We start from the raw sequence: 19,515 nt of genomic DNA, 5'->3' as shown, positions 1-19,515 counted from the left end.
TGAATGGCAAGCCGGCTAAATAAGAGAAAGAAATTTTTAAAAAGAAATAACAAACAGAAACAGGTTGAGTGCGGATTCTAAAGTGGGTTGAATGGCTAGGGAATGGGGGGGAGGGAGGAGTAAAGTGGGTGGAGTGGGCCGAGGGGGAAGACAGGGGGTAAGTGATGAGGTGCGATGATGCGTAGAATGTTGGACGAGCAGTTAAGCGAAGCGCCTAAGACAACACAATTGAATCGAGTCAACGAGGGTCAGTCCAGATCTTATCGGAAAATAAACGTTATTTTCCAATCAATTAAATTAAAAATTCTTCACAAAATATTTACCGCATAACTGCCAAAGCATAATTTATAAAACAATTCGATTCAAAAAGTAAAGAGCTAATTTTTGTCTTTACCCAGCTTAACTATTATTATTGAAAATGAACTATAATTAAACATTTAGGGACAAGTAGTGGTGGATCCACGCGAGATTTTTCGGATACTATATTCTAGAAAATATTGTAATAAAATAGAGGGCCTATGCTAAAAATTGTATTCGTAAGGAAAAAGAAAAGTATGACAATAATGACTACTCAATAAAATTTGAAAAGTGTTAATTATATTTCACAGCTAAGTATCAGCACCACTCAATGTTAAATATAACGATATATTTGATTATAAAGAAAGCTGAAGCAATATATTATAGAACCAAAATGTGCTTACAAAATACGTACTTAATAGCCTATCGCTATTTTTCGATCGCCCCTCGGCCCGCATTTAGGCAAATACACTCACCCACACTCGAACACAATCACTCACACACACACGCACACAGGCAGGACTCACTCACTTGGATAAATGTGTCTACAACTGCAGATAGCTTTGGCTGTGTGTGTGTGTGTGTGGGTGTGTGTGTATCTGCGAGTGTTTGTTTATTTGTTTTTATAACTGAGTGTGTGTGTTTGGTTCAACATCCTTTGGCGCCCGTTCCGGGATATGTCAGGAAAATCCTGTTAAAAGTTTGCCATAAATCCTATTTACATATTTTCATCTGCTGTGGCTCAAAAAGAGTTACGAGAATATGTCTTGGCCACGCCCCCACCCAAAAAGTAGAGAGGGAGGAGACGGAAAGTAGGAGAAAATAAAATAGTCATATCAATTGTTTAGGCAAATAAATCATAAGACTTCCTTTTCTTTTGGTACAGAGAAAAAAAAACCATTATACAAAGTATGTAGATAAATTTATAATTTAGCTATCTTTAAGTTTTTTATGGCTGGCAGAAAGGTTACACAAAACTTTACCAATTTAAGCTCTTTAAATTAATTTTCAATTAAGATTTTTCAAAATAAGTGTAGTAGATCTTTTATCTGTAGTATTTCTTCTATTAAACACCGAAGTATTGACCATTTTTGAGATATTTTTTACAGTGTATCCTTTATCCGCTGACCTCCTTTCTGTCTTTCCCCATATCCCTGACCATGGTTTACACAGAGCTTCCTTCCCTGACTTCCTTCCTTCACTCGCCGTTCTGCAGAGGCCATTCAGTATCTCAACTTCGATTAATGTTGCCAAAAAATCGGGCAGATAGGAAAATAGATGGCGCACAATATATAGAAAGAAGGAATTGCCATTGTTCGCCACACTTTTGTCTACCAGTCATCGAGCTCCGCTTTCAAGGATAGTCACTAGAAAAGTCGAAAGTCATTCCCTCAAATGCCTAAAACTCATTTCATTTATGTGAAGCCCTTGCAAATGCCTACATAAATGCTACATACATAAAAGTTGTATGTTTTCGGCGGTAAATCTTTTTGTATACCCTTTATTCTAAATATTTGGATTCTTGATTTTAATTGTGCGGCTTATTACTTTTCAAATATTGGAGGCTATAAATAGGATTAAAATATTTAAAAATATGTAATTAATATTTATTTTGCGGCTATTATATGTAAAAATGTACCGCACAATTTTAATTTTCTTGGTGAAAATAAAAATTCCATTTAAAAAAATAATTCTATAAATTAAAATTTAAATTATTTGCTGAGAAATCTTTGAAACCATTTGCATTTGCACTTTGAAAGCGTCTAAAGCCCACATTTATGTACACTTGGTATCTGCTTAATTCTTGAGCAGCGGCGCATTTGTTATGCTAAGGATTCATTTTTGCATATGCTTCTTAGCCCTATCCGAGCTGAGATTCCGGGCATTAGTCTTAGGAGGCATCTCAGCGCCAGTCGTTCATCCTTAGCCTTGGTAAATACATTTTGAATAATTGTCCTGGACACTGTGCACTCGACTCTGTGGGTGTGTGTCACGGAAAATCCTTTTCGGACTAACTCAAATTCAAATGACTGTAAATGGCACAATCCTTATGCATATTTCATAGTTCCCCCACTCCTTTTGTTGTGTCGATGTGCAAATGTTTGTTTTCACTTTCCTTTGTCCTTTTTCCCCGGTTCTTAAGAGTCTCAGCTGAATTTGTTTAATCGACAAATTTGTGCACAATTCATGCCACTCCTAATGTGAACATTTGTAAGCCGAAAAAATGAGTTTGTTCTTGCATTTAGCACACTTCCGACAGATTCAAACCCATTTATTGCAATTAAAATGTAGCCTGCAGATGATTTTCAACTATATTTATATTTAAACTTAAACTTCCAACTATATTTAAACTTAAACTTGAATAGAATTGATTGGTACTTACTTTATCAAGAGTACTGTCTTGTTTTATATTTCAACGATTTTATTTCCTGATTGTGCAAATACGTTTACAATTTATTATTAAGCTAACAAATAACGAACTAAATGAACCCACATTAATAGCTGGTCGTAAATACAGATCAAGCTAAATGCAATTTTTCAATTAAAATAAAAGGTGGCTTCTATTTTATATTGTTCACTTCACCGCACATAAAGTCCATAGAATTATGGAAAAAGTTAAGGAAATATCTAGTTGTTTTATATTTTGAATTAAGAAGAGCCGGTGAAAAAAAGATTTATGAAAAAAATTGCTTTTGATTGATATGCATATAAGAATGTTATAAAATGTCAATTTATATGAAATTGAAACGAATGTTTTTATAAGTACATTGATGGGCATTACATTGTACAAATAAAAATGCAAATATATACAAAAACAAGTATTTGTAATTTACATGCTGAAAAATTGCGCTGGGACTGCCGGTAAATGAATAAATAAATAACAAGGATGTTGCAAATGCGTTCATCCAATTTTTCCACCTGCCCCCAGGTGGCGTCAAAATAAACCTTAATCACATTAAAGGAGCTCAGTGGCCTCTTACATATGCTACCCGCAAACAAGCCCATATAAATCGTCAGTTGTCAGTGGCAGGCATTAGCTCATCTCGTCTCATCTTCAGTTTTCATTGCGTATACGCAGCGTATGCCCCACTGGAGTTAAACTGCCTTTGGCCGTGCTATTCATTTTTCCTTTATCTCTTTCTTTTTTTTTGGAGCGTGACAGCTGGCAGATTGAATCGATGGCGGGTAAATCACAATTGCCACGCCCCATTTTTTTTTGTAAGGCGGGGCCAAAACAAAACTCAATTAACGTTCGAGAGGATAAACTGTTGAGGAGACAACAAAGTCAAAGAGCCGAGCACACATGCACACATATGTACAACAAAAAAAAAGGAGTGCCAAAAATGGAGTGCAACACTGTTGACCATAATAAAAAAGCAAAAAAAAAATTGAAAGGAGGAGCATTTGACTGCATTGGTAATTGAAGAGGAAATGGTAATGAAAGCGGGCAGCGGCAAGGGGGTGTGAAGAGTGCGGACAAAGTCTTCTTATTGTGTGGCACATTGTTAACTTTTGCCGCAGCCCGGGGAATCGAATATAGAAAGAGCAGTCCGGAGAAGTTGGCGGGGAAAATCGGGGCGAAAATGGGCACACATGAGAGTGCTGTCATTTGCTGAGACTAAACTAAGAACATATGCAGCTGTGCCCGCCATAAATGCTGTGTTCCTATGTCAAATGCCCACAAATACATTCTCTAAAAGCAATAAATGTATTTGCTTATAAAACAAACTGACCAATAACCACAACACAATACAACGAAATTTTCATTTTATTTCTTAGATTTTCGAGAACAATTGAAAACAGTTATAATTGCTTAAATCTACATGCAAATTCTAGACGACTCTTAAACTATTATTTTTAGACTGTTTCTATGCTTTCAGATTGGTTCGAAATGCATTCACAGTCCACACGGCTTCCCAAAAGTAAAAAGTGTATAAAAACAAACATTTAAAATAGATTGCAAATTTACTTTCTTTAGATCTTAAATTCTCAGCAAGCTGCTACTATTTTATACTCTGCAGTTTATTGGCAACTATTTAGCTGGGAACCAAATTAAACAAATAAAAGTCAAAAAAGCCGAAAAATCACAGTTAGACACAAGTGACAAATGGGAAATATGTGTACACAAACAGATAAAATGACAAATTTACACACAAATGAATGCCCCAAAAGCAGAGCAAATAAAATGAAATAACCGGGGAATATCAAGACGAAAGTCAAAAAGGAAATTAAGAAAAATGTTCAAACTGAAACTGATCAAACACCGGTGACAAACAAATGCACAGAAATTTGTGTATATTTTTGTTTTGTGAACCAAGCAAATGTTTACGAAAATTGGACAAATATTTTATAAAAGCATATGTAACTCAAATACAAAAAATTGAAGTTTTTCAAGCAGAAATATTCAAGAGAAAAATATGCAAAAGATAAAAGTTATATTCAAATGACGACATATATTCAATACAATTAAAACAAATATGAAATTTTAAGTTAAGTATGATATAAATAATGCAACAGTAAATATAAACTTTAAAAAGAGTGTATAGAAAATTAATATGATTTAGGCCTTAAATAAATATTTAATTCGCTTCATGTAAGGTTTTTCCAATGGAAACACTTAATCCGTTGAGTTAAATTAGTCTTTTCAATGGATTCTCCACGATTTTTCGCTTTTGTGAAGAAGCAACTTACGCAAGTGGAAAATGCGCCAAGCTTATTATTTAAAATTTTACCCCAAAAATGAAATACACACGCACTTTTCCCCCACACACACACACATATACAGAACGAGAGGAGGACCATCGTCATCATCGCAAATCTCAAAATGCTTCCTGCGGCTTTTTTTCAAGGAATTTTCAGTGCTATTAAAAAGTTTACGCGAATCAGGAAAAACGACCACCGAAGCAGCAAAAGGGAAGTGAAAATGCCAGGGAAAAGGGGGCGGGGCCAGTCAGGCAGGAAGTAACGAAAAAAAGAATTTATATATATTTATTATAATTTTTTATTTTACGCATTTTGTGCGTTGACTGCGGCCTACCGAAAAAAATTCGCCCTCAACGAGCAGGAAAAAATGAGTAAAACACATTGAAAACCGCACGGAAAGTGCGAAATATGAGAAGGAAGAAGTGGAGCGGGAAAAGCAGGACGAACGGAAGAAAGACAAGGGCACAGTTGCCGGGGTCGATTGTAAAGTTCAAGTAGAAGAAAAAGTGAAAATGGGCAGCAAAAAATGTGGTAGGCCAAAAGAGTGCAAAATATATTTATTGGATATGTATAAAACAAAAGTTCAGTTAAAAATATCCATATATAAAAGCTATCATATATTATACATAAATAAATATTTAGAACCTATGAAAAACGTTTGGCAGTTTCCTAAAATTAAACTTCAACAACTCATGAGAAATGTAAAATCTAAATACATAAAATGTATGATTGAATCATAATTTAACTTACATTTAAATAATTTTCCACTAGAATTATATTATTTTAGGAAATAATCTTAATTAAAATATATATCTTCACATCATCGATCTACTGGAGAGGCTGTAAGTTATATATTTTATATATTTTATTTATATTTTAAATTTTGTGTGAGAAATAAGCCATATTATAAATCTAATCATCTTCTAATCGTTGATCTTCTGGAGAAACCCTCGCTGTAAGCTATATATTTTATATATTTCATTTATATTTTAAATTTTGTGTGAGAAATAGGACATATTATAAATCTAATCATCTTCTAATCCCTGATCTTTTGGAGAGGCCCTCGCTGTAAGCTATATATTTTATATATTTTATTTATATTTTAAATTTTGTGTGAGAAATAGGACATATTATAAATCTAATCATCTTCTAATCGTTGATCTTCTGGAGAGGCCCTCGCTGTAAGCTAATTGGGGCCACAAATAGGCCTCCTGCCTTCACTCTTTATCTCTCCTTCTAGGCTTTTATATTTATTTTTATTAGCTCCCGCGCTTCTTTGCACCGGCCAACCACTCTTTGTTTTGCCTTTGCACAGTTTTTCACAGTTTTCACACATTTTTCATTTCGCTCCTTTTACTTTTGCATCGTTGTATTTCTATTTTCCTTTTTTTTTTGCATTGTTTTATGCGCCAGCAATTAAAAATTGTTTTTTTCATGAGCAAACAAAAATTTTTGTTTACAACAAACAACAATAAAGCGGTAATAAAAAATCATAAAATGGCCGGCGCCAGAAAACAAGAAACAAGCGAAAAAGTGCTAATTGGTTAATTGTGTGTGTGAGCGGGGAAAACCTGTGCACCTGTATTCATCCTGTGCGCGTCAGTGTGTGTGTGTGTGTGTGTGTTAGTGTGTGTGTCTGAGTGAGTTTCAGTTTCCCGCTCAATAATTCAGATCCTTAAATTGACCTCCGCAAAAGAGGGAGGAATAAAAAATAAGTGAACCATCTCAATGGGCACTTACGAAATTTGTCTACAATTTAAAGTTGTCGCTCTCCGTTTCTTTCTCAATTTTGTATACGCCGTGTTGGTCCTTCTTTTTAATCCTTTTTGCATTTGAAAGGCGTCAGCTGCAATGCAGACAAAACAGGGCCACGCCCACAACCAGATCCCGGCATCCAGATCCAAGTGGCGCTTGTTAGTTTAAACTGATTTGCAATGTTTGACATGGGCCATAAAAAGTAACGAGGCAAACGACGACGACAAGGATAACGGTGAGATGGAGATAGCACAAGGAGCGGGCCGCAGAAGGACATTAGACCACTCGCTCAGGTCGCAGTGCACTGAGCGAAAAGTGTGCGCAACTAATATTCAATTGGACTGGTAGCGATGGTCAATGCAACACTCGATTTAGCTATTATTACCTATTATGACAATGTATTAATGCATTATTATTATCGGAATAATACTTGAAGAGTAATTGAAAATTTTAAATGTATTTACCAACAAAGCAGAACAAACTGCCTCTTAATTAAAACAATTTGTTAACTTGAATTATGGCTCTCTAGCGCAATTAAATTCTTTACCAAAAAAAAAAACATCCATTATGTAGTTTGCAACAGAGATTTATTTTCTCATTTGACTAAATATTTTGTATGCAACATTTTCACAAAATATGTGCACTTCTTTTGTTGTGTTTATAGTTTTCGAAAAAGAACAACTTTTTTGTAGCCCATACCTGAAATAGTTATAACTTATAATTATCTAGAAAGTAAAGAATAAAATAAGAATAACTATATTAATTAAATAAGTAAATCACCAATTAAACTATTCAACTAACTTAAACAAAATTATACTCGCATACTAAAAATTGTTTGTGCCATTAAAATGTAAGAGTTTTTACTATCAAAGTGGGACGAACTGCATTGGTTTTAATTATTTTAAACTTTTTGATTAAATCTTCTTAACCAACATCGCAATAATTGTTTGTGTTTGCAAGAGACAGTCATGCACTCATTTGTTGAAATATTCTTTTATTCCTTTTTGTTAATTAAGCAACATCTCAACAATTTTAATTTGCCATCGCTGAACGCCGTGATTCGTTTTTATTTTTTTTGCAGTGCTTTTTTCCTGTTTGATAGCCTGGCCTTTTGGCATTTCTAGGCCACCCTTGGGCTTTGTTTTGAGCTAAATTTTCAGCGACTGTCAGGAAGGGTCCTGCCTCTTGGCCATTTCAATAATCTCTTCATTTGGCCCGGGCCACAACGATTTTTTCCATGTTAACATTTTATTTGTCTGCACAATGGGGCGTATGAGCAGCGTTGCAGGAGCATCACCCCGGCACGTTGCTCATACGCCCCATTGTGCAGAAATTCGGACCCAAAGCCATAACAATGGCGAAACGAGAGCCACATTCTAAATGCTAAGTTCATTCATTCATTCATTCTGCACAGAAACACACAGAAACACACAGCAACACACAGCCACACACAGAAGCACACTGAAACACACCGAAACACACAGACAGCTGCTTGTTTTTCGGCAACAATTAAAACGATTTAAATGCAAAACAGTCATCGCCAGAAGAGCATAGCCCCAAGTGGGTCATCTGCTGGCCGGCACTGAATTAGCCAATTTCTGGATCGCCCCAATTGCCCCCGATATGGCAAAGAAATGGCCCAAGCACAAAAGTCAACTGGCTAATGCAGTTAAGCCAGCATGGAATACGCATCGAAATGCATCTCAGTAGATTAGAAGAAGGAATGTATTCAATAAAACAAAGTCGAACATATTTATGTAGCAAATTTTATTAGACAATCGCAAGCTACATAAGCAATACTCAATAAAATAGAGCGCAAATAAAATGTGGTCATTTTTAAATCGTTTGAAAAATATAGCATGGAAAATAAACAAAAATATATGAAGAGAAGAAAGAACAAATATTATATTTCATGAGAAAATCTATTCCTGCTTATATAAAACAAATATCTATAAATATTTTATTTGTTTGTTTTTCTTTTTATATATTAATAAATCATATTTGCCGTCTAAAAAATTAATTTCTTGCATAATTTTACTAATATATAAAACACTTATTAATTTATCTAATTTGTTTAAGTCCTCTTCATTTAATGATGAATTTCGGTAAATTCATGCAATTGTAGTTTAATAGAGAAAATCTTTGGACTTTTATTTAGTAGTTACCAAACACTCAACCAAAACACTCACCCACTCACTTAAGTAAACTTGGCTTAATTACTTGCCAAACGAATAATAAACATCAATTTAGTTTTCATGTCAAATAAAGGGTGCGAAAAGTGGCGGAGGATTTTGGCGTTTGGGCTCTAATTCAACATTTAATCAGTTCGTTTAATTTCCATGCATAAATCGCTATTTGTTGTTGCCTGGTCACAATTCGGGGGCTTCCATTTGGCCCTTGACTTTTCCCAACCACCCCGATTTCCCCCGCATTTTCCCCCTCGGATTTTCCACGATTTTCCCACGGCGCCATGTTTTAGTGTGCGAATGGCTTTTGTTTGATTCTGTTGGCATTGCCATCGTTTTGTTGTTGCATTTAATTAAAAGCCCCGAATGCAGATTGAAGATGGCCGGAGTGGAGAGTGTAGAGTGGAGAACGTAGAATGTTGTTTTCAGGGTAAAGAGTGGCGAGTGGAGAACGAAACAATGGCTACAAACGGGCCAAAATGAATAAATAGAGGCGCGTTTGGTTTTGTTGCCACAGCAACACAAGGAAAAACAATTTTAAATATGTTTCAAAACCTAATATACAGTTTCGAAGCAATTGTATTTTTATTTTAATAATAGATTTATCTAAAGTTACAATAACTATTTTTAATTTAGAGTAGATACTTATACCAGTTACTGCAGCATTTAAAATAGTTTTTGTTTTCAATTAGTGCTAAAATGAGGTAATTTATATTTCTAAAAAGGACAATATCTTACAATTTATATTTCTTTTATCAAACCAATGACAATCGTACATTTTTTCAGTGCACAACAATAATAACAAGCGTTGGCAGCAACAATGGCATTTCCACTCCCGCTGGAGCCATTCAAGTCACACACAAGCGCTAAAACACGCATACACCAACACTCATTTTCCCCTTGTATAAACACACACACTTTTCATAATCGCTCAAAATTGTTTGGCAAACATTTTAAACATTTTCTATTGCATACGCATTGGGGCGATTCTAGAAAGCAGCCCCCCCCTCACAAATAAAAACAGCATTTAAGTATTTCTTACTGATTTAATATTAAAGTATGGGCGTGGTCATTGTCTTTGTAAGATACACGAAGAAATAAGCTTTTCAATCAACAATTTGCTTGTACGCATCAACATTTAAGGAAGAAATTATGTTACTTCACTATACTTATTTCATACAAATGTATCAAATAATAAGTTTATAAAGTTTTAAGCTGAGGTTAAATGGAATATTTCACAAATATCACTCCTCAAATACATTGAATTTCAAATGACAAATTTAAAAGTATTGTAAATATATGTTTTTGGAGTGAGTTAGATAAATTAATATTGATCAACAAATTCCTTATTGATATATGAATTAATTAACATGAAAATTGACAATACATAAATAATTTACACTTATACCTAAATTAAGAATAAAACGGTTTGAAGTTTATATTGGCAATTTTGTTATATACCTAAAAAATTAAACTTAATAAAAGTACTAAAATTCTGGTTTCTATAATCTGTTATAATATTATTATAGTATTGTAAGGCATCTTTAGTTTCCTTAATATCCAAAATGATTGTGAACATTGTTAGGCAGCATTAATTTCCAACATAGATAATTTAATTCATTGATTTAACGGCGTGATTAATTAAAAATAATATAATAACTTTTTCTGGCCCGATAAAAAGTGATTTTAACCGTATGCCTTTTATATATAATTTAATATAGCAATTAAATAAATCAAAAGCACAGGTTAATGCATATAGATTATCAGTTTTTTTTTATTTATAGTTTCGGTCCGCCGCTGTATAGATAATCTTAAGCAGGCGGTTGCTGACCTCTTTAAAAAGAACACATTATTTTGTTATTTTTATTTAATTTTTTTTTAAAGCCAACCCATGTTTTCCCCGTTTACAACTCGGCTTAACCCACATTCCGTTCCCTCGATTCCAAGGCACATATTTGCCTAGCCCAAGAAACAAAACATTAACTTTGGTCCTAATGCTAATCTTACCTTGGCACAAAAAGTATTTCGCCTGCTGCTGTAGTGGTGTCCCCGCACCCACACACACACACACAGACCCACGTGGTCCTCACACGGACACGGGTTCGGCCCTTGTTTTGGTTTCTGGTTTCCTCGAACTTTAGTTTTCAATTTGCATTCGGTTCCTTCGGCCCACGAGCACACCTTTTTTCATTCGCAATTTTCCAATATTTGTTTTGAAGTTTCGGCCTTGTTTTTTTGTTGTATATTGTTTAGTTTTGAACATTAAAAAAAGAGTAAAAAAATGTGGGTTGGTCTCGCTCAGCTAAACTTAAGAAGGAAATATATATAAATTAAGTATAAGAAAAACTCGAAAAACGTATAAATTTTCAATCACCCTTTAACTGTTTTATAGTAATTGTGTTGTTCTTCCTAACCAATAAATAAATTCAATTTACATCCTTTTCACTGTCTAAAATGGTTTCCTAGTTTTAATTAGTTGTGTTGTTGAGTACTGGTAACCACTTTTGGTTTATCCCTTTATTATGTTGTTTTCAATCACTTATATTCTTCGTTTTAAAATTTCGTTTCAGATACAGTACTTTCAACTATTGCATTAATTAAAAAAAAAACGAACTAAAATTGTATTCAAAAATAATAAAATAAAATAAAATGCTGTTTAAGTTATTAAAACACTTAGAATTTATTCAAAAATGCAAATATGGCATCAATTGTTATTTGTCTTATTTTTCCGTAACCGAAAGTGCAAAAAAAAATGATTTTTTTAGTTATTTTAGTAAAAGTTTGTTTAAACGCAAAGAACTGGTTAAAGAAAAAACACATCTGAGTAAGTCCCAATATTCAACATATAATATTCGACCAATCTCTTCGAAAATTATCTTATAATATTGTTCATCATTTTTACAACCATTTAAAATTAAGCACTAAATGCTTTATAAACTTTATTCCTAGGCCAATCTATTCTTTAATATTTGATAAAAGTTTATCTGCCAATTTGTAGGCCTCTGTGCAAGACCCAATCTCGTATTGTCACAATTTGGATAATAATAAATACTATTTGTTGGCAATCAACAAGTTGTAAATTTGACGGGGATTCCCCTTTTCAATTTAATATTACGAAACATTGCATGTCAATTGATTTCTAATTCCCATTGGCTGTTGTTGCCTTGGCAGCTCGCAAATAAAATCTCTCTTTTAGTTTGGCGCGACCTCCGCAATGACCGTGTAACAATTTCGGTTTTCTTTGCCCCCTTTATTTTTTTTTTGCTTTTTGTTTTTCCCACCCCATTTTCTTATTTCCAATCTATTTTCCTTGTTTTTTTTTTCGTTGCCAAGACGTGCGCACCAAGCGAAACAACATTGAGCACGCGTTTTTGTTTCATTTTCGAAATATAAAATTTCGGAAATTTCAGTTAGTTGCATTAAGCATTGGGTTAGGTAATTGTCTAGCCTTAAAAGAACAACACACACTCGCACACACACAGTGGCGATTACAAATGGCCAACTTATGTAAGCGTTTTGTGCGCGCTTTGCACGCGTTTCGGGCGCTGCTTTTTCCGCCAACGCGACAAAGTTGCAACTAAAAATTTGTTAACCCCACAGAGCCAAAAAATACAAAAATAAAAGCCTGCAACTTGTTTGCCCAGCTGTTTTGTTTGTTGTGGCTAGCTGGGCTACATTTTTTATTTTTTGTTTACATTTTCTGATTTCTTGGCACAGGAAGGGCAATAAAAACGTATGTAAAATAAATAATTATAAAACAAAAAGAACACAGGGAAAGTAAAGTTAAACCTACAGCTGAGGCGGTCACATGCGCGACACAGACACAACACACCAACACACGCTCACGCAGACAGACAGACGAAAAGGGGGCGGGGCGGCAGAGGGGGCGGGACGGCGGCAGCGGCAGCGGCGGCGACGGCGGCAGAACAACAACAACAAAAAAAACAACACGACAACAACCGACGACGACGGCAACGACAACGACAACAACTGACAACGACAACGACAACGACGACGACAACTGGCGACTTTAGCGCGTTTTTGTGCTGCTTTCTGGTTATTTGGGAACTCTCTCTCAAAGCGAAACACGTGCCGTCAGCGCTGAGTCCTGTTTCATACTGTTTGGGGCCATCCTCGCATCCTGCCAAGGATGCTGCTGTTCGCTGCCTGAATTCCTTGGCTGTGAACGCCACTGGCCCACTGTTCATTCTGCCCACTGTTAGGCGCTTTGCTGCGGCACAAGAATTTCCCCGCTGTTAAAATTTCCCTGGCATGCGCACCGTGTGCCGCCGCCGTGTGCGAGTTAAGTCCTTTTTGGCGAATGCAGGATGCAGTTTCAATGCCAGCCGGCCAACGCTGCGGATACGTGATATGCACTGCAACCATAACGTGCAGCGGGGATTGAAGTGGGGTCCTCCAGTCGGAATTTGTCAAAAACTATTACTGCCGATTGCGAATAGGAATTTCCCTCAAGTTGTACATTTATCTTTACCTTTAGCATTGTCTGGCTTCCGACAACTTTTGATTTCATTAAATTATTATGCATTTTTAAAACTATCTTATAAATTTGTAAATTTGCATTGAAAGCTGCTTAACGCTGTTGATCCGAGATTCGAAATAAAAAGGCTCTTTTAGTCGTAATTTGTCAAAAACTCTAACTATTGGTGGCAAATTTGAATTTCCCTCAATTTTTATCTTTTGCAGTGCAGCTTCCTTGGACCTCTTAAACCCTCAAAATAGCCATCTTTCTACAACTTTGAATTTTATTAAACTATTATTTTTATATAGCTCTATTTCCAATTCGATAGCTCTATTTTCTATTGTTAAAGTGCCATAATTAATGCCACTGATCCAATATAAAAAATCGAAAAGATTGCCTAACATCAAATTCCAATAAAATATTTACTGCAAGTTGAGCGGCAAAAAAAGGTTCCCAAGCTTTATCATTAGCCAATCCCAATTCTGCAGCTTCCATTTTTAAAAGCTAGTTCTGATAAGTTATTACTAATAAACAATAATATATCGTTTAACTCTGCTGATGAGAAATTTACATTGTATTACATTATTAGTAAAAGAAAATATTAGATTGATTAAAATGCAATTTCCACCTTAACTCTGACTCTACCAACTTTTTTTATCAGCCGTTCAACGCTGCGTATGTGTAATATTTATTGCGAGAGTGTGAGCAGTTGGAACTTATGGACAAAGGTAATTTGAAAACTTTCTTCCACGAATTGTACGATCTAAATATACCGAAACATGTTAATACTCATTTAAAGGGTCTGAAAAAATATAAAATAATTTAGAATTATTCCTTCGAAATTCAACGGTAACTTGCTTGCGGGCATTCAAATTAAACCGACAGTTTTGAGCCATGTGCTGACTATAGTTTACGCGTCTATTTGAGCTAATAAGGTAAGTGGCAATTGACAGTCATTAATGCTAACCGCAGTTAGCCACAATTACGCCAGCTGGAGCAAATCAATTTATTTATGAAAATTCGAGGCAGTGCGCCATGTGCAGATTGCAGTCTGCATTCTGCAGTCGAGGGTCCTGCGTGCTGCGTTCCTCGTCCTTGGTCCTTGGTCCTTGGTCCTTGGTCCTGCATCGCACACGTGCATGGCATTAATGCAAATGAGCTGGATGCTGGATGCTGGATGCCGGGAGGTGGCTGCTGGATATACGAACTGCTGCGGATGCGGAATGCTCGACTTGATGCCAAATTGAATTATGTTGGATGCCAGAAAGGTTAATGAAAGAGAGCGCCATTCTCGCACCCGGATACGGACTCATCCACGGATTTGGGTTCGGATTCGGATTCGGATACGGACTCAGATTCAAGCTGAATGAATTGTGATGAAGCACCGCCACCAACAAAGTGCTGTCGAGGGGGCACTGAGATGACCACACATAGATGTGGTCAATCACTGCGCGAAATCACGCACTCATTCACAATAATCATAATAAAATAGGTAATTTCACATATTTTAATTTTATTTTTATTTTTTTATTTTGTATAATATTTTATACTTTAGTAAATTGAAATTATATAGTATATGTTTGCATTTTGCTTAGGTCCTGTTCTATTATTAATACAACATCAATAGTTGGAGATAATAACTTTTAAATACTCTCTCAATAACAAATTACGTCACTATATTGATCAATTTATAACGTATTGAATGAAAAGTTGGATTAAACAATTTTCACAGAACATGTATTGAATTTTGAAATTTTTTTTACTTATTTTATTTGCTTATATATTTTAACCAAAAACATTGATAATTTAATCAAAACTAGTTTTTCACATTTTAATATGCAATTCCGAAGGTCTACAATTAAAGCTAGAAAAGGCAAGCAAGAGTTTTTTCATTTTTGAAATTGGCACCCATCGAAATTAATTCCATTTGATTTCTCTCAGTGTGGATGCAAAAGCGCTGGCCATTGGCGACTGTCGACTGTCGGTTGCTGGTTGCTGGTGGTCAGGCTGCATGCAAATTGATGCTTTTTGTGTTGGACTCTGCATTATCTTGGTCTGGATCTGGGTCTCGGTTTCGGTCTGGGGCTTGTCGAAGGATTCGGTTTGGTTTGCCCGGGACTCGAACACAGCTGGCCAGAAATGAGCGACGCACTGCCGAACTGTTGCAGTGTAATGGCCAGCAATGTACGGCGGAGATTCATGTGGGCCAACTAGAAATTAGAGCTAACGATGACTGACAATGTTTTTAGCCTGACAAAAACATGGGACTACTTCCTTGCGTTGCACAAAGGATAGTGTCTTGAGAGCTCTGGTCGAGTTCATTAGGTATTTGAAGTTTCCAATTAATTTAATGGCAGGCTAAGCTCTTCTGTCAATTCATTTAAGACGGCTTCTGGATTAATTTTACTATTAATTATTCAGGCTTCTCTCTTTTTTATATTCGACATATTCTATTCCTTTTATACCCTTTTCAAAACAATTTAAAATTTATTTCACTTTTTTTATTTATACCAATTATAATTAGCTTTCACATCTAAATCTCACTCTTTTCAGTACAGAAATGGTTAACTAAAATCCGATATAAAAATAATTTCTTTTAATTTTAAGAAGATTTAATTTAAATTAGAACAGAAATACTTTTAGCCTATGATTATTACTTTTAATTATTCAATATAAGCTACGGTCCGAATAAAGGCCGAATTTTATTGGAAGAGATTTATGTGGAATCACGGATTGGTTTATCTTAAACGCAATATCTCCTGTAATTACATGCGCTTATCGGACTTATCCAGCTCAACTTCCGGTTGAATATCCACTTAATAACTCGGCTTTTCAATATTTAACGGCGCTAACCGCGGGCAAAAAATTCGAGGAGGGATATTCATTACAATATGTGTGGCCTATGGCACTTACTGGGGCACTTATTTCAATGAACCTGCCGCACATCATTGAGTCATTAAGTGTACAAAGTGAGGCAAATCAGGGACCTCTCCGCAATCCTTTTTCGTCTCCGTCATCAAGAAGCCAACTTTGTGTAAAATGCCTAAATAACCCAAAAACCGGGTTGCCAAGCCCGCCGTCCCTCTGACTTTCCTTTTTTTGGAGGCCGAGGAGTTGACAACATGCAACTGGCAATCACCAGAAAACCCAACAGAAACCCACCAGCAGCTACAGCATTTTCCGCCTCAATTAATTAAAATGTTTTGTTTTAATGGCTCGACAAGGATAAAGGAAAACCGAAGCCCCGTCCTTCGTCCTTTTTCTGACACATCCGCCGGCAGTCTAGTGTAAAATGCTGATTGATATTTCCCGGTTAATAACTTGGGTCGCTCGATGCTTTCGGCTTCATTCAAGGTCGCGCAATAAAAATTAAGTTCATCCATCATTAATAGCCACCCACGACAGCCGAGAATGTCGAAAAGGATGAGACCAGGATAAGGTAGCAGTTGCTCCTTTCACTCGGTCTCGTTAACAGCTGCAAACAAAACAGACGAAGGCACTGAATACTCTTCTTTTTTTATAAATATAGTTATCTTATTCTAATAAAAAAATTGTGAATTAAATAATGTTAAGTCTGAGAAATATTTTTGTAAATAAATATCCAATTTATTAATATCTTAAAGTATTTACATTAGCTTAAATTGACAATTAAATACATTTTATTTAAATTTTTATTTATTTTCATTTTAAGGTATACCTAATCTCCTTATGTATTTGGTAATAATATTTTTAGAAAGGTTTTTCCTTTGCTTTGATATTTTTATTATAAAGAAAAAATCAGATAGATAGATTCTTAAAGACTTAAATTTACTTTTGCTTCAGTTATTTTATATTATATTATATATTATAAAAAACTCCAAGCTCAATACAAATTTCGTTCTTATTATAACTACTTGGTAAAAAAAAGAATAACAACTCTTTTCTTTATTGAAAGCAATTATAAGAGAAATACGAAACCTTGCCTGCATAAAAACAACTTGTTATTGAAAATGAATATGCAGCTTATTGCAATTGAAAGCCCGATAACTTTTATTTTTCAGAGTATAAAAGGCAAACGCAGGACGAAGGATAATGAGAGCAACGACGGCTCAATTAGCGAGTCGAGCACTGCATTTACATAACATTTGAAGCGAGTTTATTTAATTTAATTGTTGTCGACTCCGAACGGCGCTCGTTGTCCTGCGAACTCAGCTCCTCTGTCCTTTTCCTGCGCCAGCTGTTATTGTTTTTTGAAAACAATATGGTCCTGTGCCTTGTGTCCTGTGCCTTGTGCCCTGTGCCTCGTGCCTTGTTAGACAAACCGCAGACACACGAACAAAAGGACAACGGAGCAGCGCACACACAAATAATAATTTTTGGTGGCAGCCAACAAAGGACTCGCGACCATTGTTGTGTCCTCCTGGATGGAGTCCAGCTGCCAACCCCTGGTGTAATGATCACTAATGGTCGCTCAATCATCCGCTTCCCGGCGGATTCACCTATGGTCATTATAAACCGCCAGCTGAAAGGACTTTCCCTGACGGAAGGACAATGGCTCCTATGGCTAGCTAAATAATTGTGTTTATGGCCAGTTGGAATCTCAATGGGTTATACTTAACCCAAGACTTACTTAGAGCTTATTTATTTTTGGGGCTCCATTAATTTGAAATACAAGCACTTCTTAATTTGGCTTAATAAAGTTTTTATAATTTAATTTATTTCTTCATAATTTGATTTGAAAAAAATGATCACACAACTTTGAAACCTATTTTAAATAGGAACAGTTTAAGGCGGAGAAGTGAAGCTGTTGTTTTTTTTTGCAAATGAGATTCTAAAAATGAATTATTGTGCTTAATAATTCTTAAAAAATATATAGAAATTTGGTGTAAGATCTTTTAATGATTTCCCTAACTCACATGTCCCGACAATGTAGAGCGATACAATTGAAACACTTTGAGGGACTTTTGGCCCGCCCCTCGTTACTGCAGCGCCCCCCGGCGGACGGCTCGCGAACCGTCGAGTCGGGCTGCAACTAAATTCTCAATGGTTCTTTATCTCAATTTGGCACATTTTGGTCTCGGGCGGAGAGCTCGTGGCTGTCGCAGCTGTCTGCCAACTACAGGACTCGAGTTCAGTTCAGCTCCTGTCAGCCGCAGCCTCAGAATCAGACTCAGCTCAAGCCCTGCACACACATAAACACTGACAGAAAATGTAGATACTTAAATGGGACCCTAAGATCTACAAAGGACAATGAAAGCAGGAGCTGTCTGAATCTAAATGGTTATTATTCTTCTTCTAAATGGTAATATTCTACTTTGATTGATGTATTTCGACCTCTGCTCTAGTTATATGGCATTTTGAAAAAATCATACTGTAATGTCTTCCCATAGTCTCCACATTTGAATTATTGTTTATATATACTAACTCAAAAGACAATTATTCAAATAGTTTTTAAAATTCAAATAAACTTTAGTTTATTATTATTGAAACAACAAGATATATAAAATCATTGTAAATTTTATAGAAAAAATAACATATCACTTGAAACACCTATTTATGTAAATCACTAGGCAGGATAAATCATATAAAAGATCTATTAGTTCCAAAGAGAATTAAGTGTGCTGAAATAAATACCTTATTAATGAGTATTTGTTGAATAATTAAACAAATAAATGTAATAAATAATCTGGCTATATTTGTAATACTTTTGTCACTCTGAATAAATATTCTAGAAAAGGTTTACATTTACTGTTGAGCCATTAAGTCTATTTTAAAAGTCCATTGCTTTTAATCTCAGTGTAGTGCCCCATGGCAGGTCTGTCTCACTCGCACTCTCATTGCCTCTCTTTCTGTAATGACCTTTGTTTTGATTTTATTATATACTTTCTTTTTTCATTTTTTTTGAGTGGGCGGTGGGCAGAAGAAACACTGTGTCGTTGTTGTTGCGGCAAATTGCGTGCGGCGCCTCAACGCAACTTTCAAGGATGCCACTTACTGCGCCCTTCGTCCCTCAGCACCCCCCCTCCCCGCCCCCTCCCTTGCTTGTCAGTTAGCTAACGATGTTGCCCGTTTACCGTGTGTTCAGTTGCCACGCCCCCTGCCACCCCCACCCTT

The 19,515-nt window shown here is 35.6% G+C and overlaps 1 protein-coding gene across 1 annotated transcript in view; it reads right to left on the bottom strand.

The window, feature by feature from the left end:
• Positions 1-12,890, bottom strand: part of LOC108048306 (acetylcholine receptor subunit alpha-like) — a 124,648-nt gene extending 111,758 nt beyond the window's left edge. Inside the window, 2 exon segments of the mRNA XM_044461092.1 lie at positions 10,950-11,168; positions 12,736-12,890. The gene's annotated coding sequence lies outside the window, so the exon portion shown is untranslated.
• Between the last annotated feature and the right edge of the window lie 6,625 nt (positions 12,891-19,515).

This window comes from Drosophila rhopaloa, unplaced genomic scaffold (assembly GCF_018152115.1).
Source record: "Drosophila rhopaloa isolate 14029-0021.01 unplaced genomic scaffold, ASM1815211v1 contig_3, whole genome shotgun sequence".
NCBI classification, from domain to species: domain Eukaryota; kingdom Metazoa; phylum Arthropoda; class Insecta; order Diptera; family Drosophilidae; genus Drosophila; species Drosophila rhopaloa.
This window is presented reverse-complemented; position numbering and strand designations above follow the sequence as displayed.